This window comes from Chamaea fasciata, unplaced genomic scaffold (assembly GCF_029207755.1).
Source record: "Chamaea fasciata isolate MVZ Bird 193981 ecotype frontalis unplaced genomic scaffold, bChaFas1.0.hap1 SCAF_6, whole genome shotgun sequence".
NCBI classification, from domain to species: Eukaryota; Metazoa; Chordata; class Aves; order Passeriformes; family Sylviidae; genus Chamaea; species Chamaea fasciata.
In genome coordinates, this window is record NW_027094091.1 from 44620326 (window position 1) to 44645051 (window position 24726).

Below are 24726 nucleotides of genomic sequence, written 5' to 3' on the forward strand. Positions count from 1 at the left end.
GTCATTGTTGATAATTATCACAGCTGAGAAATCATTGCTGAATAATAAAATGTCTCTGAAGGAGATTGAGGGTCAACAAATGAGGTCTGGTGGTCTGCAAGTTATGACTGTCTCTACAGCTTGGCTCTACTGGGAAAATATCCTGTGCTTGCCTTTTGGCTTTTCCTCCCAATCCTCCAGGGTGAGGGTGAGGGGACCAGCCCTTGCGAGGGGACATGCTGGGTCTGGGCATTGTGCAGGGCTTTTCCACAGGTGAGGGGCATAGCAGGGTACAGATACCTCCCTGAAGTACAGAGGCTGCTTTCCCTGGCATGAGAGCTTTTACCTGCTCCTGGTATAGCCAGGCATAGAGCAAACTCCTCCTGGCTATGCCAGCCACACAGCACCAAGTGGAGGGGCAGCATGAGAAGCCAAAAAAGCATTGATGGTATGCAAGCCCTGCTTGCACAGGGTTTGTGCAAGAAATAAGGAAAACATCCCTCTGTTACCACCATTCTTTCCAACAAAAATCAAAAATACAGGCCCATGCCAGCTGCTGTGAAGAAAATTATCCCCACCCCAGCCCAAAGCAGCACACTGGGCTGGTACAGAGATTCACCTTTCCATATACTCCCCTGTGTGCGGGCAGCCGGACTGAGTTCAAATGGCTTTCTGCTGGGCAGAGCCAAGGTGTGGGAGCTGGCTGACTGGAGCTCTCCTTGCAAAATGAGGGCTTCTTTTCTCCTCCTGTCATTTTTAAATGGATTTTGGGATGTGTAGCACAATGGGGAGCTGTTTCTTCATGCTTAAATTTGGCTGGCATCTCACTTTGGATTTTAAATATGCCAGCAGCACAACTGGGTATGCTTTTAACTTGGGGTGCAGATCCGGTGAGGGTTGTTGTGGGGCATGTTTGGCTGTTTTGTGGGGGATTTTTTTGGCTTTGGATTTTTTTTTTCAGTAAAGCCACTTCAAAAAGGGTTTATATTGTTATTAAACAATGGCCATATTTAGGCATTTAGAAGCTCTAGTTCTCTCAGGACTATGGTCTGGCAGCAGTGGGTTGCCCTGGGAATGTGCCAAGATTTCTTTCTATCCCCAGGTTTCCTAGAATATATAAGTGCCTGAAACTTGTTGGGATGAAACTGGCCCTCAGGACGTGATTCAGTGTCAGGTGTTATTTCACAAGAGTGGCATCAGGCTTGTATTTACTTTGGAATGATTTCAGGATGTCTTTTGATATGGCATCAAGTGATACTTGGTGTCTCCTGCAGGGCTGTGTGAGCTGAGTCTGTCCATTTGATGAGTAGCTAAAGGGAGACAAACTACAAGGAATTGCAAAAATCAGGTTGCTGGGGATGGGGCAAAATCAATATCTGAAGCAGAATTACAGTATTGGGAAACAAATGTTAGCCAAGTCAGGTAATATTCAGGAGATGGGGAATGTACTAGGGGTAAGGAGAGGGGAAATAGTGAGTGGCTTTTTTCCCCTTTTTAATTTTTTTTGGTGTATTTTTATTGTGGGCTTGTTGGTTTTGTTGGTACGTATGTTGGTTGAGTTTTTTTAAATAGCCTTTAAGTTCTGCAGGTAATCCATATTGTGGGTTACAGTCCAAATTGATTTTGAAGGCAAGGTTTTATCCAAAAGGTGAATCTGTTGAAAACAAATGGAAATGGAGTATTAACTATGAGGGCAATCGGGTGAGAAGGTAGCATACCTTCAGATCTGAATGCATTTACGTGTAAGAAAACTTGATTACATTTGGGTTTTCACTGTTGTATGGAGCTGGGGAAAAGACAGCCCAGCATAACAGCATCAAATGAGGTAAAAGTGAAATAAATCTATAGAGTAATAGAAAGCTGTTGAGAAATGCAGAGTTTCAGTAAAGGGCAATATCATAAAGGCCAGCATGGCTTGTGGATTCTGAGTAAACTTAAATTTCAAGCAACTTTTTATACAGTAACAAGCTGAGCTGAAAAGGGAGAGGAGGAGAATACCAGACAATAAGGACTTGTCTCTCGAGTACAGCTAAGTTCTAAATCAATCGTATGCTGCTTTTGAAATGCCAGTGAATGCTTCCAAGCATTATATTAAAATTTCATGATCAATAATGCTGAAAGCTGCACTACACACAGGCTAAAATAACAGCTGATAATTCACCAGTATATGAATTTAATAAAATGTTGTTCACCAGTGTTAGCTGCAATGCACTGTCCAGGTTATCCTCTTGATTAGAAATTACCTGTCAAAACAGTCCTTTTTTGTTAGGTGAGCATAGATCAAAGACAGTAGTGCTTGTTCTCTGGTGTATTTACTGCCAGAAATAGGTAGCTTTTTATTCAAACTTGGTCTAGCTGTTAAGGAACATAGCTTTTTTTCCTTCCTGTAAATATATTATGGTCTGCATCAAAGAAATGCCTGCAGGCCCAGCCGAGTTCAGGACTCTATCATTCCAGTCAGCAGCAGTCCCTGTCCTAAAGGCTTAAAGTATAGACAAGAGTCAGAGGGCAGGGAAGTGGAAGCAGGTATTTTAAATGCAGGTAGAATTGATTACAAAGTTATCCTTCGAAAACCCAAAGCATTGATTATTAAACCTGTTTTCAACACATTGCTTTATCTGTCCAAGATGCTTCTTGAAATGGTACTTAATTATCCAAGACCTTCTTTTAAGACTTGCCTGAAAACTGGATTTTTCTTTTTCTTTAAAATCATGAAGTTTTTTTTTTAGACTTGTCAACTTGAATATAGACAGAAAGTTTGTGTGTTACGATACTGAGTGCTAAATTACTTAACTTTGGCTTCTAGGTAGTTAAAGTCCCTGTATGATGCTGCGGCTAACTGTGTTTACTTGCTGCCTCAGTGGTTTGCATCTTTTCTTCTTACTATTTATCCAGCGTGTGAAAAACATTCAAATCCCTCATCTGGCTGAGAGGTTTTGAAAGCAACTTTTTCCCAGGACCTGCAAATATTTGGCTGTCTTTAGAATATTTTAGGATGCTTTTACTGGTTTTTGTTGAACCTCTTCCACTTCTCATAAATGGACAAGAATTTGGTGAAGTGCAAGTGAGGGCAAGGCTATCTTTCAGAATGGCAACTAGAGTGGGTGAAACCAGATTTTTTAGCTGTTCTGCAAGAGCTATTTCTACTTTTTCATATTTCAGGGGTTTTTTTGGGAATGGAATCTAGAATGCAGTGACCCCTCTGCTCAAGGTATTGGTTTCAGAAATGCAGGTATGCTGTTTGATTTGTGGGTAATTAGGTTCACATTATGCCACTTGAAATAGCACAATTTCAGGAATAAAGAATGACAGAATTTTGTCACATCTTCTTCTGCCTAAAGGCATACTATCATTTAATGATGATGCACTCTCCTGACATATGGGAAAACTGGATTTACATCACTGTTTATTTTTACAAGTTGTTATGCTTAATAAACAAAAAATGAGGGAACAGTCTTCGTGAATATTACACATTCTCTGAGGTATTTCATCTTTATTGATATGCCAGAGCTTTTGGTACTTCTGCAGCAGCTGGCAATTCTTGATGGTACTACCGGGAGGATGTGGGTACAGGCTTGTCTAATGTTGGAGATTACATGATGATATTGAACAATTTGATAAAATATTACGTATTTTTTACAGCAAAATCTTTCATTAACTTCAAGTGACTCTGACCATTAGAACCCTTAATGTACTCCCCTAATTAGTTGCTGAAGCCCCTACTTTGATTAGACGTTCACAGCTTCAGTGCATTGATTCTTTATGCCTTATAATGGCAGAGGCTGCTGTCCAAAACAGTTATTTTGTTGAAGTTTGTGTGTCTTGATATATTCTGGTGTTTCTTATATGGTTGGATATCTGCCCAGGATTTGCTTTGAAGTATGAAACATTATGAAAAAAAATCTGATTTTATTGTATTTGTCAGGGATATGGTAAGCCATAAAAATAAAACATATTGTAGGACTACACTAACTCACAGTAATGGCCTTGAATACTTCTGTGGGAAACTAGTTGTTACAAATTAGCAAGAAAATGTGCATTCACAAATAAGCAGTATGTTGCTCATTTATTTGGGCAATTGTTCTTTAAATAATTTATGGCAACATTTCAGAGTGATCAAGTAGTACAGATACCCCAGTAATATGTCTTGCGAGAGTAAAGAGGGAACGGTAACACACATTTACTACAAAGTCTTTTCCTGGACATGGGCTGAGTCTAGTGGGAAAAATTAGTCTTGTGGAATATGCAGGATATTCTTGAGTACACCCTGGAGATCCTGATGAACCTGTAGAGAAAACTAGGGAAGACAGGATGTCCTGCTCTATATGGGTCCTGGTCCTATCACGTCTCAGGGTTTTCGCTTGGTTCATCCTGCTTTGTGCTATTGCAAGCACTGTAAAGGCTGCTGTTTGGATTCATATTATCAGCTGAAAGATTGGTTAGGCATTGGAATAAGTAGCCCAGGGAGGTGGTGGAGTCACCGTCTCTCCAGGTGAAGGAAGTGTTCAAGATCCAGTGTCTCTGCATGTGGCACCTGGGGATATGGTTTAGAGGTGGTTATAGTGGTGCTGTGTTGATGGTTGGTCTGGATGATCCTGAAGATCTCTTCCAATCTTGATGATTCTTATTTAAAGTTATGTTTAGCTTCTACTGCTAAGTGTGAAACATATACACAGATGCTGTCAAAGCTTATCTTTTATTTTTAACATAACAGTTTTGAAAACTGTCAAGGAGAGGCAGGTTGATGCAGTGCTAGAGCATGGAAGAAGAGCGATGGTTTCCTCTGCTTCTCTTGAGTTCTGTGAGATGGGGCAGGTGCCAATATTTTTCTGTGCCACAGCTCAGTCAGTGTCATCTTATCTCACCTGATAGGCTGGGAATAATTACAACAGGATGCCATGTGGATGGATAGATGTATGTGTTTTAGAGCAGTCCAAAAGTTGCTGCTAGGGAGTTTGGCTCTGAAGTTGTTAGAAGCTTTGATATTGCAAACACAGATTCCATTACCTATGGGAGTCATTGTTCACAACACTGGTGTTTCATTTCAGAGAATATTTGATCAGACCAAGAGTGGAAAGCAGTCTTGGAAAATGAACTGCTATGGCAATCTGGCTGTACCTTTCACAGAACAGAAAGCATGAAAAAGACATTTTAAGACATGTATCCTCTTCCCCTGCCCCTTCTTTGCCAAGTCACCAGGAAAAAATGATTCACAGTTTGGGTTTCCAAAGCAACAGCCATTCTAATGATGCAATGACATTTTTTTCCTATTTTTGTTCAATGAGGTGGAGGAAAGGTGCCACTTAGAATCATAGAATGGGTCAGGCTGGAACGGGTCACAGTGGCTCATGTGGTCCAATCTCCCTGCTCAGGCAGGGTCATCCTAGAGCACCTGGCACAGGATTGTGTCCAGATGGTTCCTCAATGGTGAGGGAGACTCCACTACCTCTCTGGGCAATCTGTTCCAGTGTGAACTTCTTCCAGCAAGGACGTCTTCCAGTTGTGTTTTTTTTTCTTTCTTTCTTTCTTTTTTTTTTTTTTTTAATTTAGACTTTTTTTAAAATACTGACTTCTGATATAAAATTCCCACTTCAATGAAAATAGATTTTGAGCCTTGTTTTGACACTGTGGTAGGACCCAGGAGGTATTTTTTTCCTTGGAGAAACCCTTACTGGATCAAACCATCTCAGGATGGCAGGGCAGAGCAGTACAACATATGGTTAATGCAGAGTGACACCCTGGGGAAATGCTGCAAGAGACAGGGTTACATGTACTAAGTGTCACTTACTCATATAAGATAGCATACATTTGCTTATAAATGCTAAAGTCTTTAAAGATTCTCTGGAGGATCTGGCTGTCCTCTAGGTAGAATTGTGTTTGAGGGTCTGTGGCACAAAATGTGCTCTACAGCTCCTGTCTGAATCCTGGTAAAAACAGGCAGGTGAGAAACTGGGAAATGCCAGGCTATCACAGCTACCTCCAGCAAAATTAGTTCATTTTAGCTTATTTTTTTTTTGCCTGATACCCCCCATCAGCTTGTTCTACCCCTGCAGAAAAAAATAATTTTGTTTTCTTTTCTGTTTCATTAATGGCTTGTTCATTTGAAAAATGGAGATTCAGATGACTAGAACCTCTCCTGTACTAAGTGAATTTGATGTAAATTAGATTTAGTCAAGTTGTTGAGGTTTTTTTGGTTTTTTGTGATTTGGTTTTTGGTGGGGTTTTTTTGTTTTCTTTTGGGTTTTTTTGTTTTGTTTTGCTTTTTTGGATTTTTTTGTTTGTTTGTTTGCTTGTTTTGTATTTTAACAATAGAATCTCTGTACAGTGAACTAGCTTGAAGTTTTCTGGCTCAAGGGAACTGCAATGCTTGAAATTTCTTTGCTTGACCAGAACACAGAACATAATTTCTACAATAATAGAAAGCAATTTCATCCAAGCCCAGCTGCAAATTTGACAGGTTGTGACATAAGAAATGTTTGCTCCTTCTTTTATCAGCTGATCCAACTGAAAACTACACAACTTGCTTGTTGTCTCTTTGGAACTTTCTGTCATCTTCAGTATTTCCTAATTCACAGTTGGTCTAATACATGCTTGGTTTTGGGCCATCATTTGTTTGGATTTAATATTTTTTCTCTACAGGATGCTCCCAAGAGGACATTTCATTCTTTTTAGGAGCAATGCTCATCTGAAGTTCTAAAGTCCCCATTTCCTTTATGCCAGAAGCCTTCATTTGCAGCTCTTCTTTTAAATAATTTATCCTAAACTGAAAACTGATTCTGAATTACTGCTGTCAGGAAGGACCTTGGTCTGAAACTGACTTTCACTCTCCCTTGCTCATTATTGATTGCACTGTGACAATCCCTGTGTGGCATATAGCTAAGCAATCCCAGTCATAAACAGTGCATAGATTAGTTATCTGAAAAAATCTGGGCAAAATAAAATTCATTTCTCTGTTAGCCACTGTGGTGGCTGTCACTGCAGAGTCAACACTTGCTCAAGGTTACTGTGCATTGAGATTTTGGGATCTTTTTTTCCTTTTCTTTTTTTCTTCCCAGGATGCTAAGAATAGGGACATATCCATGGTAACTGTATGTTATGTCATGGCAAATGTTGAATTTCTCTGTATGTGTGTGAAACAGCGACAGCTGCATGGTACCATTTCTAAGCATTTTCACCTTGTATATGTTAGGCAGGATAAAAAGGTTACCTCATACATTACCAACTTTAAAGCATCTGAGATTCAGTATCCTGTGTTTGTACTTCTCTTCATGCTTGGCTTTTATCTGTAGCAGTGAGGTGCTGGGAAAATAAGCCTTGACATCAAATTCCCAGAGCTTGTGAATCTCTGGAGAGTATAATTAATGTCCTTTGAGACATTTATAAGTAAGGAGAGAAAGAGAGAAGTGTAAATTTACTCCTACTGATTATTATTTCTGGACTCAAAAGCTCTGTGTCCTGCTGGTTTTACTCAGAATCAAATGTCACTTCAAAACTTCCTGGAATTATTGACAACTTCCAGATTACAGAACAGGACTGTGGCAAGTTCTCCCTGGATGATCATGTCTGGATGGCATCCTGTCCCTCAGGGGGATTGGTCAACTGTATCCCTCAGCTTGGTTTTGTCTGAAAAAGGGATAACTTGTAAGAGACTTTGCAAATGTTACCTGTTGATACCAGAGTGTGAAAACGTAAGCACTGGTCAGCCTATATATGTTTTCAGCTTGCACATGGTCAAGCACTTATTTCTTAGTATGTTTGGTCCAAACCAGCATTTCAGCTGAAATGGTTCCTACCCTGTGAAAGAATAATAGAATGCAAATTTGTGTGTCTTTTGGGACATAGTTATTGGGTTCTAATCTAATTTTAGGATTGAAAATCTCTTGCTCTGCCAACCAAGTCGCACAGGGTGGTTCAGCCTCCTGGAGTCTGAGAGAGCTTTCCTGGCTGTTAGGTGGTTCTAGGCTGACTTGGATCTCAGCTTGGGCACTTAGCAGGTCTCTTGTAGGGTCATCTGTACTGGACACTTCATAGCAGTAGCTGGCTGTGAGCTGAATTCTAAAGCTTTGGTTTTCTGGCATCCCTCAAGACTCTGTGGTAGATGAGAAACCGAGACACAATGTTTGAGAAGGGGGTTTCAGTTCCTGCTCAATGCCTGGCACAGTTCTTTGTGTGTCTACCTTCTGCAACAGATTTCCTCCAGGCAGTGCAGACAAATTCAAAGAATTGAGTGTGTTGCTTTATCTTGAAGTGGGGCAATTGCTGCTGACTTTAAAATCTGAAGGGTGCAAACAGTGGTTATTGTGAGAGGCTGCAAAAATAGGACAGCTATGACAAAAACTATGCTATGACAATTTGTTGGCTTTTCAACTTGAAACGTAATTTTAAAAAAATACTTTTAAAAGTTATGTTATAAATTCTTAGTTTTATCACTGAGCATCTGTTACAAGGCTGCCTCACTTACATCCTCCTACCTGCTAAGGTTTGGTAGCCAAAAGTCACTTAAAATAGATTTTCTATGAAAATATAAGTATGGCTGTGAATTCTCCTTCTGTTGTCCTGATGGGCTTTTTCTGTGGGATGTGCATGTGGGAAATACAATGCCAGGTGGTGCTTCCACTATAGATATTTTTTTCTCCTGGTAAAGTACTAGTAGCAGTACAAGTTGATGAACTTCTGCTACTCCCTGTTGCCACTGAGGACACTAAAGATTTTGGGAAAGAAGGGAATGTGATAGGCTCTTCTATGCCAGGGCAATACTGATTAATGTTCAGAGCCAGGTACATGGCTCTTCTGACATTTTCAAGGACGTTGGATATATCACTTTTAGAATTCAGTGCACCTCTTTCCATTCCAATTTATTTGACTATGGGTCCTACAAATTTAGCTAGGACCAGAAATCCTCCAAGTTCAATAATAATACACAAATTTCATTACCCATATTCACTTTTTGTCCCAGCCCAGCATTTAAAAAGTGGGCAAGCAGTGAAATTCGTTATAATGTAGAATACCGGAATTATTTCTGGACATAATATAGAAACTCTAGGGACAGTAACTTTTTGATTCTTGAAGTACAAGAAGCCTATTAGGTAGGCTAATTTAATTTCATCTGCAATACTACTTGCTACTTGTAACAGATTTCAAGGAAGATTCAGCTCCTTATTTTCAAAGGAGTGTTGTACTGTACAGTACAGTGTCTTTGCTAGATGATTACCCAAACCACATGGGTTCAGAAATTCTTTTTCTGTGTTTCCAGTGATGTTAGTGAATTTACATCTTAGTGTAAATCTTAGTGTAAGAATAATTTACATCTTAGTGTAAAGAATGTAGTGGGTACTTGTTTGTATGAAAAATGAATTCATGTTTTAGCTTTCAAAGAACATAACCTATTAATGCCTTTTAAAACTTTGATTAAGGGAAAATGAGTGGATAAAGTCATTCACAAAAGTACTTGGCTTGCTCTTCTGGTTTAGGGCAAATTTGCCTGTTAACTTCAGTGCAACACAGTTTGGGAAGGATGGATGTGGAATTTGATGCTTTTAGTAGTAAGAATGCTCTTTTACCTGTGATCTCAAAAGGTTCTAACAACTGCAACTTTCAAAATTATCAAATTAGTTTGGAATGTAGAATCTCCAAGACAGAGCTTAGTTTTTTTCTTTTTTTTTTTTTTTTTCCACTGGGGCCAGGACTGCACTCCAGGGGTCTGCAAAAGGACAAATAATATAAAGAAGTATAAAAATATTAAAGGGAAGGGAGACCTGTTGCCTGCTACTTGTCCTGGGTAATAAAAGCACTACTTTGACCTGCTAGAAGAAGACCAAGTGTGAGCTGCTTGAATGTCTTGATGGTTAAGTAAATTATGTGGATGTATGTGTGTGTAGATGGGTTATTTAGAATTATATGATGGATTTAATTTAAACTGATCTTCAAAGGGATATCAGCAAATGGTTTCATTTGCCAGGGGAAATCACCTTTTATTGTCTTTAAATGAGAATGATAATTAGGAGGAAGTTTGGGTGAAAATTGTTTCTTGGTCTAGCTTGTTACTTTGCTATTCACGACATTACCAAAGGGAAATAGCCTTGTCCCTATCTAATCTGAACCCATCAACAAGTGCTCAAAAACACATGTGGCTTGTTAGTAAAGCCTATAATTAAAAGGAGGAAGGGAAAACCTTCCTCGGACTAGCATGTAATGGGATAGGAATAAAAGGGTTGTCTTTAGCCTTTCCTGCCTCTTTTCACCAAAGTCCAAATGGCTGAGTCCTCACTCAGAAGTGCTGCTCTCCTTGAAAGTGTTGTTTGCCCGTGAAGTGGAAGAGCAAATTGAGAACTACAACCTGAGCAGGTAAAGAAAAATAGTGCTGTGTTCTATGAAGTTGAAAAGCATATAGTGATGAAATACCAAGGTTGCCGTTGCCTTGAGTGGATGTTCATAACCAGCAATGTGGAACGGTAAGGGCCAGAATTTAACCTAAACCTATAAAGTAATAGAATTTGTCAAAACTGTAGCACTTAAATTTTGACAGCAGCTGAACACTTAAAGACAGGATCCTCTAATGCCCTTGCATATCCAAGATGTTTATCTTCCTTTTTATACCTTAATAGTCTTGACTCTCATCCTGGCAACCTTTTTAAGAAAAGCTGCAAATGAATATATGCCATTTTAGGTGTATATGATACTTGTGTGCTTAAGTTTTGAGATGGCCCAAGGTGGCCTCTCTTGGTAGGGCTTTGTGGGATAAAGAACCAATGCTTTTGGCTTCATTTGATATTTATGTTCTCAAACATCCTTTGTCTGTTTTCACAGCAGTATAAAATATATATCTTAAGGAAGAAATGAGGTTTTAATCTTCTGTGGTTTTTCAAATATGATTATTCATAGGAGGGGAGAGGGAGGCAAGGGGTATTGTGGGCATTTTAACAGACTTACTTAGCTGTGTTTCTAAGTAGTTTTATCCTTCAAATACAGCTCCTCGTTCCTGTCAGCAGTGACTGTCTGAATCATACACAGAGGAGAAAAGATATTTGGGTAGGTGTGGATTTCTACCAGAATACAGTTTTTGAAACATTAGTGACATTCTTTAAGTGTGCATACTTATCATAACATATTCATTTGTGGTTGCCTCCTCAGTCTTTTAGCTAATTAAAGCAATTTATTGGGGCATGAATATGCAGCAAAGATAACTCTCAAAAGATTTTTCTTTTTTTGTTCTGTCTTGGTTTTGAATGCAGTCTGCATTTTTTTCCCCATATGCCATTCTGACTACTGGCACATGGTTTTTAGTGTTATAATCTTGCACCCTGTTTCTTGAGTGTCTTTGATTAAAGCATTTTCTAGAGATACTTATTTCTGTAGGCTTAATGAGCATAATAATGATATTAAAAAGAGAGTAACCCCTCCTTCCCAAAATAGCTTTCTCTCTGCCTGATTCTTGTATTTGTTGAAGGAGATGTATTAGGAATTTTAATACATGTTGCTTCTAAATCCACATGTATCATAATAGGTGCATTTATAGATAGCAGAAAGTATTATAGAAAGCAGAAAGCTGGCAGCCCATGGCTTGGACAGGAGCACTCTTTGCTGGGTTAAGAAGTGGCTGGATGGCCAGGCCCAGAGAGTGGTGGTGAGCAGAGCTGCATCCAGCTGACAGCCAGTCACTAGTGGTGTCCCTCAGGGCTCTGTGCTGGGGCCAGTTGTATCCAATATTTTTATTGATGACATGGGTGAGGGTATTGAGTCTTTCATTAGTAAATCTGCAGACCACACTAAAGTGGGAGCATGTGTTAATCTGTTGGAAGGTAGGATGACTCTGCAGAGAGACCTGGAACAGTTGGATGGATGGGCAGAATCCCAAGTTTGAAGATGAAGTTTAATAAATCCAAGTGCTGAGTCCTGCACTTTGGCCACAATAACCCCCTGCAATTGTTATCCCCTGTTATAGGTTGGGGACGATGTGGCTGGACAGTGCCCAGGCAGAAAGGGACCTGGGGGTGCTGGTGACAGCAGCTGAACATGAGCCAGCAGTGTGCCCTGGTGGCCAAAAGGCCAAGGCATCCTGGCCTGCGTCAGGAATAGTGTGTCCAGCAGAAGCAGGGAGGTCATTCTTCCCCTGTACTCGGCACTGGTGAGGCCACACCTCTAGTGCTGTGTCCAGGTCTGGGCCCTCAGTTTAGGAAGGACGTTGAGAGACTTGAGTGTGTCCAGAGGAGGCAATGAGGCTGGTGAGGGGCTTGGAACACAAGGAATGACTGAGAGAGCTGGGGTTGTTTAGCCTGGAGAAAAGGCAACTCAAGAGGTCCTTATCACTCTCTACAACTCCCTGAAGGGTGGTTGTAGTCAGGTGGGGCTTGGTCTCTCTCTTCAGGAGCAGCAGACAGAATGAGAGGACACAGTATCAGGCTGCGCCAAGGGAAATATAGGTTAGATATTAGGAAAAGATTTTTTACAGAAAGGGTGATAAAGCCCTGGAATGGTTTGCTCAGGGGTGTGGTGGAGTCACCATCCCTGGATGTGTTTAAAGAAAGATTGGATGTGGCACTCGGTGCCATGTTTTAGTTAAGGTGTTAGGGCTGGGTTGGACTCAGTGATCTTGAAGGTCTCTTCCAACCTAGTGATTCTGTGTGATTCTGTTTTGTGAACAGCTAATGGTGTTGCTGTGGAGATATCTAAGGGTAAGCCATGGGAGTTTTCAACACTAAGAACTGAGCAGGAAGTATAAAAATTTCAGGTATGTATAGTACTGCAATAATTGTGCAATCAAGATGTTTAATTGTTAATGGTGCATTTTTTTTGTCTTGCATCATGAGACGCTTGACACCCTGGAAAGCACACATAAATATAGAACAAGTAAGCAGATTTGCTTCATAGAGGCATCTTAATTCAGGTGGAAGTTTAGAATCATTAGTATTCTGCTTTTGTTGTGCTTGAAAATTGCTGGAGTACTCTGGATATAAGAGTTTTTGTTGTAAGATTGTGGATTGTAGGTGTTGCACTTTTATAGTGTCACCTTGTCAGCATGAACCTGATCCAAAGAGAGCTGGGAGTATTGTTTACAGCTGTTGGGCCACATAATGAATGTCTGTAACCTAAGTCTGTGAAGTGATGCCACTTTACACTTGTGTGTCCAGAGTGGGTGCTGTGGTTGCTGAGAGCTTTTGAGGAAGCAGTGGGCACTGCAGTGGGTCAGATCCACTGCCACCAAGAGGCAGAAGACAATTTAATAATGATACTGTCCACACTGATTGGTCAGCTGGATGCTTCCAAAGCAGGTGGTAGAGTCCTTGTACTTGAAAGAGAAAAATAGTACGTGAGAACTTTAAATTGGACATATCATTCCCTAGTAAAAACTTATGCAAATCAGAAATCCTTCATTAAATGCAAGCTAGAAGGAGCAGCTTCCCCTTGTATTTGATCAGACTGTGTGGTTTTGATTGAAATTATTTCATTTTGTACTGAGTATTTACCTTTTTTATAAATTATGTTTAGTTAACTTTAATGTAATGTGAGATGTCTATACCTGGTCCCTAGATAACACTGGAATTATACTAGTTACAATTTGAAAAATCTGACAAATCCCTGGTAATTGTTATCTTGGTTGAAATCTAATTAATAGTAGTATAGCATTACTGTTGTACCTCCTTTGTGAAATTTAATAGTCACTTGGTGACTTTCAGACTGTAACTGCCTGGTAGGCATACATGCTGCAGTGGTAGACTAGGAATACGCAAATCCCAAACACTCAGGAATATACCCTTTACTGTGACGTGCAACACTTCTAAGGAAGCTTCTCTTGCACAATGAGGCATTGAAAAGAGGTTTTTTCCCTTGAGTGAGGGGAAAAAAAAGGCAACTAATGGAATATCAGTGCACCCTGGGGAAGTGTTTCTCTAGACTTTCTTTGCTTTAATTCTCTGCATGTGGCATGCATAAAAATTGGAGAGACCTGGTTTATTTTTTTCATTTCCTATTTCCAGATCCTCGTTAAATATCTACTGTTCCATATGTTTGCAGGATTATGCTTTGCTCTGTTGTCTGAAGTTCCTTAGGCAGAATAAGCTTCTAGTACTGTTCAGCTGAAGCTAAATTCTCCTACTGAATTTAGCGCTGCTTGTGCTCGCTTCTCACAGAAAGAGTGGAAGGTTCAAGGGATAAAACATGATACAACTATTCAGTGAAAGGTCAGAATTTCAATTCTCTCCTTCTGAATTTTAAAATGAGTCTGAAAACAATGCGTGCTGATCATCAAGTTCTCTACCAATTTGGTTGGGTTGACCTGAACTCATGCAGTATAGGGAAGAAAAGAGGAAGATGAGCTTTTGGCTTGGGTTTCTGATAACCCACACCATAAGGTCTGAAACAGTTCTCACCTATTTTCAGTGCAGGTGGTTGAAATTTTTGTTTGTAAAGGACTTCCTCAGCCAACCAAACAAATTTCGTTGGGGTGGGGTTTCATTGCAAGCACAGGGCCCAATGGTCTGGGTAGACTGTTGGAGATCTTAGCTTTGGAATATGTATCTGTGATCAAAATAGGACCATGATCCACCTAGAAAGATTACTAAGGAAAAAGTGAACAGCAAAAAGGGCCTTTCTTCTCCAGAATCTGTCCCTGTCTCTGCCTGCTGCTGGCTGGAGGTTTAGTTAGTGACTCATTTGTTATAGATGGCTGCTAGGAGTAAGCCTGTGACTCTCAGGGTGTGTTTCAGACTTGGATGTGCCCTTTGGGGTTCTTTCACTAGGGTAGTGTTGCAGAAAGGAATGCATCATGTTCCTATGCAATGAAGCCAAGACCACCTGGGAGCCACAGCAGCAACCACAGCACTGCATAATTGCAATTGAATAAATAAAACCTGGTAGAAAATATATGGTCTGCCATGACTGTGTTGATCATTTCTCAGCTGATTAGTTGTTGCACATTCAAACTCTAATCACTGCTACCACAATGTGTTTTTTTTGCTAGGCCACCAAATACTGAATGCAGTATCTGGAAGGCTATCTGCTCTTTTGCCTTGTGTGCTAGTGTTTTTTGAGGTGGTAGAAGTTGATTGGTGACAAGCAACCTCTGTTAATGCAGATGTAAATTTGAGTGCTGGGATACTGATAACCAAGGGAAACATTTTGCAGATAAGCAAGCTTTACATTAGGTGGAAGATGGCATAGCATAATTACTCACGAATAGTACGTTTCCCTAAACAGTTGCATCTACCCCATTACCAGTTCAGCCCATTTCAGATGTTGGTGGAAGCAGAAGCATCTGTGCAAAAATTTTAGTGAATTAGTTTTCATTTCAGTTCTAATAAACACCACCCTGATGTGAAACAACAGGAAGGGAGGAGATGAGCATTAAATAGTACAACCACTTTGAAAATACCTGGCATTCTTAAAATATAGAAAACCAAAGAAAACTAGTCATAACCTACAGGCAAACCTAACTTGTCTCTGACACACATCTAGTTTGGAATTTCATCGTACTTCTGATTGAGGAAAGAAAGGCCAATTATCCCAGGAAAACATGGATTGCATTACATATGCATTCACTGCCAAAGGGGGGAGAATGTCGATTACTTAACACAAAAGTGCTGAAGCCATTAGTAGAGCCTTTTAAGAGTCGAAATAAACATGTGTATTATATGCCTGTAAATCCCAGTGGACAGCACAACTGGTGTCATATTCCACAGTGGATCCATTAGCAACATAATGTCATCAAACCACAGGCCATGCTAATGGTTTAAATTAGAATGTGTGTGGATTTTTTAATTTATAAAAGACACTGCTGCCTGATTAGGATAACCTTCTTCAGCGTAAAGCTGCTGCTCTTGTGATACATCACTTCAAGCAATATCAGTGAAAGGGAAGGTGTGTAACTAAGCTTTCTGAATATGCACGCACCAGGAGTTGAACAAAATCGAATGTGTCCATACAGTAGTTTATAGCACATAAGAAAGGGCTGAGTGTCTTTAAAAACAATTGAGATCTAGTGTGAGGCAGGTAACAAAGGATGTACAATGGCATGTTTGTGCAAATCCATTTTATAGCCGAACATAATTGTCTCCACTATACGCTGGGCAGCAGTTCCCCACTGACAGTAGTGGTGATAATTGCTTGGGTAGAGAAATTGGGAGTTGTCATGGGTCTGATGCAGAATAGGATCTGTGTAAAGCAAGACTTTAAAAATCAAAATGACCTCAACACAGAAAACAGAAGGACGTGTGAAATTGGGGACTGCTGTTCTCCTTTTTCATGATTGCTATAAATGCCTCTGCCAGAGGTATGGAGGCTACTGCTGTAGCTTCAAACCTTTTCAGAGAACACAGCACTTGTACTGTACAGCTTCCCACATAATTCCTCTCTGAAAGCATTTCACCAGAAGGCTGTGTTACAGTAGGACACTAGTAAATCATTCTCTCCTATGGAGCTGGAGGGCAGACTGCTGGTCTTGATACTGTATGGCTGAGTAATAGTACTGAAAGCAGTTCTTGCCTTAATGTCTTCTATCTACATAGTACTCTTTCGGTCAGAAAATGCATATGAATTTTTTCTCCTCATCCTCTATATCACTTATGATGCTGAAAATTCATGTTCATGTTAAGCACAATAAATAACAAGCTGCTCACAAAACATCTCATGTGGTTTGGTTTGGGTTGAAGAGAGGAATAGAAAGAACTCTCTTCTGATGCGTAGAGGAAGCAGGTTGGGGATCTTGTGCTTATAAAAGTTATCTGAAATAGTTCTCATTTCTCTTAAATGAGATGCTAACTTCACCACAGAGTTCCCCCCTAGGGTACTGTAGAGTGCCAGTCAGCTTAGCTCTGATACCTTAGGAGTACTCGTTCTTACTGCAAAGATGATTTGATCATAATGAGAGAGGTCTCAGTTTTAAGTGCAGTAGTGCTCTTACCTTGGGCTGGCTGGCCTATTGGAGAGCTTGAGCAGAGCTCACAAGGTACTTAGTGAACCACATGCCAAGCTTCCTTCACTGCTGCCCCAAGTGATGCAACATTTCCTTTCTCAGTAAAAACACTGTGTAGTGGCATTACCTGTTTTCTAAACAGGTGTTCATGGGTCATTTACTAGAGTGGAACAAACCCATGCTGTGCTCACACAAATGAAAATTTTTAAGTGCTGTATCCCTGAGAGGAGGAAAACTATAATCCAGTTTGTTGCATGGAGGTGACGGTAGAGGTTCAGGAAAGCAGGTGGAATTGGGGTGGGAAAGGGGTTTTCCTTGATCTGTATGGGAAGAGAAAGAAAGCCTTCAGGGGGGTAAATGATGTAAGTATTTCTGCAGTGAAATAAGCTCTATGCAGATAAATCCAAACTCCTCACTGTACAGGGTCCTTCTGTTGCATTTTGTTCCTCTGGAAGGATTTCTGAATTCTGCTGACTATTCTCATGTTTTATGTGCGTATCAATGAGTGTTTCAGTAGGGCTATTCATGGGACTGTTTAATTTGCTACCTATGTGCAGTCAGACCTCCCATACATTACTGCTTATATATGTCCTTTGGTGAAAGCCAAGCATACCTTTGGGATTTGATCTGATGTCTGTAGCTGAAATACTGGCCTCTCACTACAATGAAAGGTGATACTTGCTTCTTTTTTAGTCACTTTCTTAAAGCCCAAACCAATTTTCAGATGGCTTGCCTTTTCCCTGAAAGAGCTAAAGGAGGCAGAAATGTTTATTTAGCTCTCTTCATTTAGTTCTCAAGCACAAGGGACAGGTGCTTTCTATGAGAACATAAAAGCAACTGTTAAAAACTACCTGTGGTTGACACCCAGCATTGTGTGATTTTTTTTTTTTTTTGGACAGGCTAAGAAGGTTAAATTGCAGCCTTTCACAGTGCGGTGGTACTGTACTTGTGACTCCTGGCGGTGGGGCTAACTCTGATTCCTGTCAGGGTTGGCTGACAGGACTGGAGGAGACTTCACCAGACCCATGCTGAGCTCAGGTGGTGACATAGTTCTGGCCCTGCCCTGTGAGGCTGCTCTGTGTTGTGCTATTTTAGCAATAGCATAGAATCATAAATATCCTGAGTAGGAAGGAACCTACAAGAATTGAGTCCAGCTCTTGGCCCTGGACAGAACAACCCTGACCAACCTCCCAGTATACAGAAGCTGGAAAGTGATATTTTCACAGCTAGTCTTGGTTGCTGCACTGGTAGAGGACATTTCTAATCATGATTCTAAGCCTGTTGTGGCAGCTGCTGTCAGGTGTTGAGCTGCAGGCTTTTGCTGCTGAGGTGTTGCCACTGCCTTTCTGGGCTACTCCTTCACTAGGGAGCATGTGCCTTTCCATCTAAGAAATGTGCAAAATAAAGCAGGAGATAACAAAAAAAATTAGTTATCCACTACCGTCTCTGATCCTCTTAGGAAGGCTCATCATGCTTCACTAGTACCTTGCTTTGTCTGTAGCAGGGGAGATCTGTGACTGTGCTGTTTAGATTGGCATGTCCAAAGTCAAAGGATCTGTGGCTAGATAGTTTGTCTAGGCTGAGTGGGAAGATGTTGACTGGGTTTGAGCTGTGCAGGGAAATAATGTACTCCTTTTCTGATTTCTGTGTGCTGTTTTTGAAAGCTTTTGCAAAGCACGCTTTACCTGCCTTTGAAGCAAATGCCCTGATTTTGCTGTCTTCATCCTTGAAAGCTTCTGTTAGAGTGGTAGGCCTTTCCATGGGGCTTACGTCAATCTCCTTGCTGGTGAGTTAGGTTGCAACCTTGGGAACCAGGAATTTTGTTTTTCAAAATGCTGGGAAATGCAAACATGCAAAGGTTCTATTAGCATCCACTGAGAAAAAATGTTAAGCTAGCTGAAAACAAGTTTGGGCATCCATTTGCTCTTGTTGTTTCAGGATTTATCACATGACGGTGAACAGTCTCACATAATACACCTTATTCTATAATACTACCTGCCACGTAGACTTTCTGCTTCAGATCCTTACAATCTGCTTGACATTTTGAAAATTACTGAAGGGAGCTGTGCAGGAATTAGACCCCAGTTTCTTGAAATGCTCTAAAAAAATTAAGTAAGGCACAGCGCATTCTGAGGTATACCCAGTATATAAGGAACATGTCTTAGAGCCTTCTGTGAGTCTGACCTCCCATCTTTAAGTGAAGAATTTTCAAGACTTCACTGTACCTTTTCCTAAAGAGACCAGATTGCTATTAGTAAAGGAACTAAACCCATTCTCTCGTTCTGGCCTCAGCATATAATCAGTATTCAGTGTTGTTTGGAGTCTTTAACTGAGCCAGAAAATCAGTCTTGCAGTTCACATTTGCATGAGAATACTTAAGAAATTCATGTTCCTGTTTTTCCCTTAATTTGACAAAAGTTACAATCGAATTTGCATTTTCCCAGTTAGAGAATTTGTTTTTACTTGGGTTAGGAAGATAAAATGTCAAAAACTGTGTTCACAAATGGGAATGCAAAATAAAAATTGGCAGCATGGCATCATTTGCTCATCGTATTTTTCAATATCAGACATTAATGTGTAATGTAACAGAGGTGAAAATAAAACACTCGAAGTGAACATTTGGTATTGGAACATAGTCGAGATAACACTGATCAATCTTTTTGGTAGTTGTCATGTTTTTGCAGATTGTTTGAATATTCCCTCCTCAGGGGGGACGCTGATGTACTTGGGGAGTTTGGGATAGCTTGCAACAAGAGCAAATGCCAAGTGGTTTTCTTTTGAGAAATTCTAGTCTGCCATTCCTTTGAGTTGTGATCTTTTCATGTTCAAAATGCCTATGTTACTTTTTCCCACCATCTACAGCTCCAGTGGGAATCCTTGACACAGGATTATTTTAGCTTGGTTATCCACAGCTAGAATTCTTCACACATGAAAACAGTTTGTAAGAGGCAAATTAGGCACGGATTTGGCTTGAAACATCAAAATCAGTCACTGAAGTAAATCCAGAAGGGCAGCAGAATTTTCTTGAAATTTATTTCCCTTCTTTAAGGGAGTCATCTTTCATCAGATCTCTTCTTTGGCACCTATGGTAGCAGATACTTGAGGTTCTCTTCCTGGGCATGGTAACAGCAAGGAAAAGCCAGGACAGGTAGGGTAATTGAGGCTTTAAAACTGCAGCGAGGGCCCAGCATGGGGTGAGTTTGGAGTATGAAGCTGATGCGTTTCATTGTGTTCACTTGAGGCAAAAGGAAAAAGTAAACTTTTGAGAAGCTCCAAATAAATTTTATTCTCTGTTTTTTATCATAGCGTGGAATGACTCAGAAGCCTTCAGAGACTTCACTTTTTCATCATTGATGAGATCCCCACTAAGCTTTTCAGGATTGGGTTGCTACAGCTACAACTGAGCACAATAAAATGTGAGATCATCTGTATTATTTTTTTACCATTGATCTTGATGACTTGGCTTCAGTAGTGATGTATGGGACTTTCTCTTCCATAGAAGATTCCTTTCAGCGTCAGACTTGGAGAGCCTTCAGTGCTCTCGCTGTAGCTTTCACTCGAGTGCCAACTTAGCATAGACCTCTCAGTTTCAAATGATGTGATAGATTGCTATGGTGACAGTTCTGTTTTGCAAAACTGCCAGCAGGGATGGGTTACACTTAAATGAAATGAATTAAAATAAATGAAACCAGTGCATTGTCTTAGTTTAAAGCTTATTAGTGGTGAAGTAGTTCCTTTTTGAAACCTGATTCTATTGAAAATGGATCCCAAAAAGTTCTACAATTCTTTCGTGATGTCAAGGGGTTTATGTCTCCTTATGGGGCCCTTTATCATGTCTGCATTTTCTGTTTTGAGCAAAAGTGCAGCTTCAGAAGCATCCTGTGAGTCTTGAACTAATTACTGAAATAGTAAATAATCAAAAATTAAATTGTCTTCTTTCATTTCTAAGCTGGAATTTTCTACATTCAGTTTCTATAGCTTTGTTTCTCCAGTGAGGATTTCCTTTATCAATGATCTCTTTATGCAGATGGGAGAGGCCGTTTCTTTACTTCCTTTTTGCTTTTTCCTGACCTCAGTTTATTTATGTGGGTTTTTTTCTCTAGAAAAATGCCCCTTGTATTTCACTTCTGCTTAAGTAAGGACACTGGGACTACACAGAGCATTTCAGGTAATTCTCTGGCCACTTTCTCAGTCCTGCCTTGTGTCTCCTGGCTGAAGACCTGGCAGTTGGATTATCTGTCTGCTGTAACAATTGGGAGTTTTTGCTCCCTTTCTGTTGTGGTCCTTAGCAATTCACTCCATGACACGGTATTTTAGGATTTCATATTCTTTCCCTATCTTACAACCAACATATTTTATCATCCATTTGGTTTGTTTAACAATCCCTACCATTCAAGTGAATCATCATCTTCTGAGATCAAATTCATCTATGTAACAGATGCATTGTTATTAACAAGCCTTCCAGTTTCAGTACTGCATGAATCCTACCTGCAAGGGTTTAATAATGATCTGAAGGGAAATGACAGTGTCATTGTACATTTACCACATGATTTTTTTTTTCTGTGCTCTACTGCTGCAGTAGTTTCTGGCTTATGAGTCACAAAGGTACTTATTTTTCTGTATTGCCATGTAAAGCTAAATCAAATATTCTGGAGTCTTCAATGGCTATAGAAAAATATCAGCAACACAACTGTATTTTTTTATCTTGCTTTTTCATACCGGTTTCTACTACATTTAAATCGATGTCAAGCTTATCAACCTAGGCTTTGCCCAGGTATCTCTTGGAATTTCACAGAGAGGTGCAAAACATTTCAGAATACATTTAGTACCCATTGAATAAAAAACTACTAATATATGAATGAAGAACTACTGTTATACTTAAATATATTAGTATCTGTCTTTCTCCTTATGAACCTGTATTCTCATCCTTCCCATCCACTGAAGGGCTGCCACAAATAAATAGAAAGGACTCAATCCCCACAAAAAATAATTACAAGTAGAAGAGAACTGTAACTGTATGATGAGTATGGTCCCTCATATGTATGCATGATTTCCTTGATGTGTTTTAAAGGAAAATGACATTAGGTGAGAAAAAATATCCAAAATAATCCTAATCCTCTATGGTGTGCCTCCTGAGGTGTGAGGTGTTCTTAGCATTAATGATCCATGAGGAAGTAAAAAGAATTTGACTCAGTTTCACAGATGCTGCTCCATTGCAAAGGACTGAGAATGTTTTTATAGTACAAAAAACAATGCAGAGCAGAATGAGCAGGATTATAAACAAGGAGAGAAAATGGAATAAAAAAACCTAATCTGTGTCTGGAAGAAAAGAATATAAAAAGCATGCATTTGTCTACAATCATAGACATTGTTAGAGGAAAATCTTCAGCAACACGAGTGCCCAAGGAGATGTCTATCTTCTAGCCAAACTGAAAAGACTGTTGGAGTGAAATATGGCCAGTCATTCTACAGTGTATCCGCTGCTGGTCTGTCTACATGCAGAAGCATACTGTGGCCAGTGAAGCATGTGAGTTTTCAGGTAAAGTGTAAAATGAGCTATCTCAATGAAAAAGGAATTCTTTAATCACCTGGTCTGTTCTGTATGGCAGGGAGGTGAGATTGTTTCAGTCTTTACCTGCCTACCCAGGGCATTGCTTTTCTGCCACCAGCCATCTGTCCAGCAATGTCAGTTATGTATGATTATACCCATCTCTTGGCCCCAGCTACCAGCTGACTTGGCCTCTGCTGGTTTCATGAAAGGCCTGTGAACAGGGAGTCACAGAAGAAATCTGTGGGGACACACTGATGGCTGGTGGTACTGCTGCTTGAGGTGCAAGGATGAGGTGATGGGTAGTTTCAAGGAAGTGTTAGGCATAGTTGTAGAACCAACTCCTCTTATTTCCTTTCAATTTGAGCAGCTCTGGATTTTCCCAATGTCCCCTGGTGTCTTTCTTGGGAGAGATTATGAATAATCTTCTTTGCTTATTTAACTTTTTTGCTTTCTCCAAGCCTCCTCCTGTTTCCCTCCATTCTGCCATCCCCTTTGCCATGGCTGAAGGGTCCTATTCTAGCTGTGAATTCTTTGGATGGAAGCTGTTCTGTTATCTTTGCCTTCTTGCCCTTTTTTATTACTTTAAGAATACTTGGGAATGTTTTGAACTGAGAGAAATGGAAGGTTCTTTCATAATTACCACCAAATATTTATTTACTGTTCCCTATCAGTGCAAATTCAGATTTCTGAAAATTGCCTAGATAAAAGATTAGAGCAGAGATGGTCAATTTCCATATCCTGCAAGTTGAGTACCCAAAAGCTCATTTGGCAAAGCACTGCACAAGAACATGAGAAGTGAGGGCAGGGAAGAACTGAGGAGCTGATTGCGAATGGGTATCCTGCTGCTTCCCAGGGCTTCATCTCTTCCCTTACAGTAAGGGAGGGAGGTAATTGCTTTGCAGCTGGCTCTTGCAGCAGCCTTTGGCTGTTGGTCTTACACATGTTCTTGGGTCACTTGTCCTTACAGATATGGATCAAGATTTCCTGTGCTGTGGTCTTGCAGAAGTGGTACTTCACATTTCTGTGATCTCTTATGCTGGGCTGTGTTTTTAAGGGATTTTAAGGGCTGGATTTAGTCTCCAACAGTGTATCTACAATCCACCAGATTTGTACTCTGTGTGCTCAGATGCAAGCATGTATGGCATACTAACATACTGCTCCTACATTGCCTAAATTTTAGATTATGGAAAAGCATAAAGTACTTCAACTAAGACAACTTATTTTTGCTCTGTTTTGCCATCTACTGCAAATATATTTGGCAAACATACTAATCAATTTTGACTGGTCTGCCGTGGGCTGTCTTATCTGTGTTTGACTATCTTGTCTGTTATGATTTGTTGAATATCATTTTGTTTTGTTATAGCCTAAATCTCAATGAAAATTCTTTACATGTCTGCTCACTCAAAATGGGATTTATTGAGGGTGATACAAGAACACTTATAATGTGCAGTGTACTGAATGAAAATATGCTCATAATAATTGCAGTTGTTTTACATCTGCATTGGTAAAAGGTTGCAAAGAGTTTGAATTAAGGAGAGAAAACTGCAGAAAAGAGAACAGAATGCAGATTATAAAGGGATGAAGTAAATGTTCTTTTACTTTGCTTTACTTCTTTCAAGATTGAACATTTTGTCTCTGAGCTGCACAGTATTTAGGGGGTGGGTTTCTTCTGAACCCTTGCTTTTTGTGAAGAAAACTAGTTCACATGTCAGTCAAGCTCCTGAGGTTTGATCCTCAAACAAAACAAAAAAATAGTTTTGCCTGCTCATGTTTCCAGTCATGTGTCGCTGCTCCCTGGACCGTGAGTAGAAGGAGAGGCTGTGGGGAGAGCAGTGGAACTACATCAGCATCACGATGCTGCTGGGCAGTGCTAACGAGGAGAAGCTGTGCTACAGTCCTGTCTTAGCCCCTGCCTTCCCTCCCCTGCTGACACATTCCTGGCTCATTTGCTCTCTTATGGCTGTGATAGCTGAAGCAGAGACTGTCTCTTGCTATGTGAGGGTCTGGCACAATGAAATCTTGAAGTGGAGGTATTGGTGTACAATAAGGGGAAAAAAGAGGAGCTCTGGCATTGATTCCATCTGGCAGCCCTGGGGGTCACAGTTGTTGGTGATTTGGTAAGATCTTGGTACTTGGATGCCATGTAACAATGATGATTATGTTTTTTGGTGCCTTGTTGATATATTTTGATGCATTTATCATTCTATTCCTTCCCCTCCTCCTTTTTTATGGCTACTGCACGACTGTTGTTTGTTACTCTTAAAAGTCTAGAAAACTTTCAGTATAGGTG

At 40.2% G+C, this 24726-nt stretch overlaps 1 long non-coding RNA gene across 5 annotated transcripts in view; it reads left to right on the forward strand.

Annotated features, from left to right (window-relative positions):
- The first annotated feature begins 10151 nt into the window (after positions 1 to 10151).
- LOC136291272 (uncharacterized) overlaps positions 10152 to 24726 on the forward strand; it is a 50284-nt gene continuing 35709 nt past the window's right edge. For 2 of the 5 annotated variants that reach the window (XR_010721474.1, XR_010721473.1), the window contains exons 1-3: positions 10152 to 10323; positions 10948 to 11007; positions 12621 to 12706. This is a non-coding gene — a long non-coding RNA (uncharacterized lncRNA). Of the gene's footprint in view, positions 10431 to 10947; positions 11008 to 12620; positions 12707 to 20191; positions 20772 to 24726 lie in introns of those variants that run through there. The other 3 variants (XR_010721472.1, XR_010721475.1, XR_010721471.1) reach the window with 3 other exon arrangements.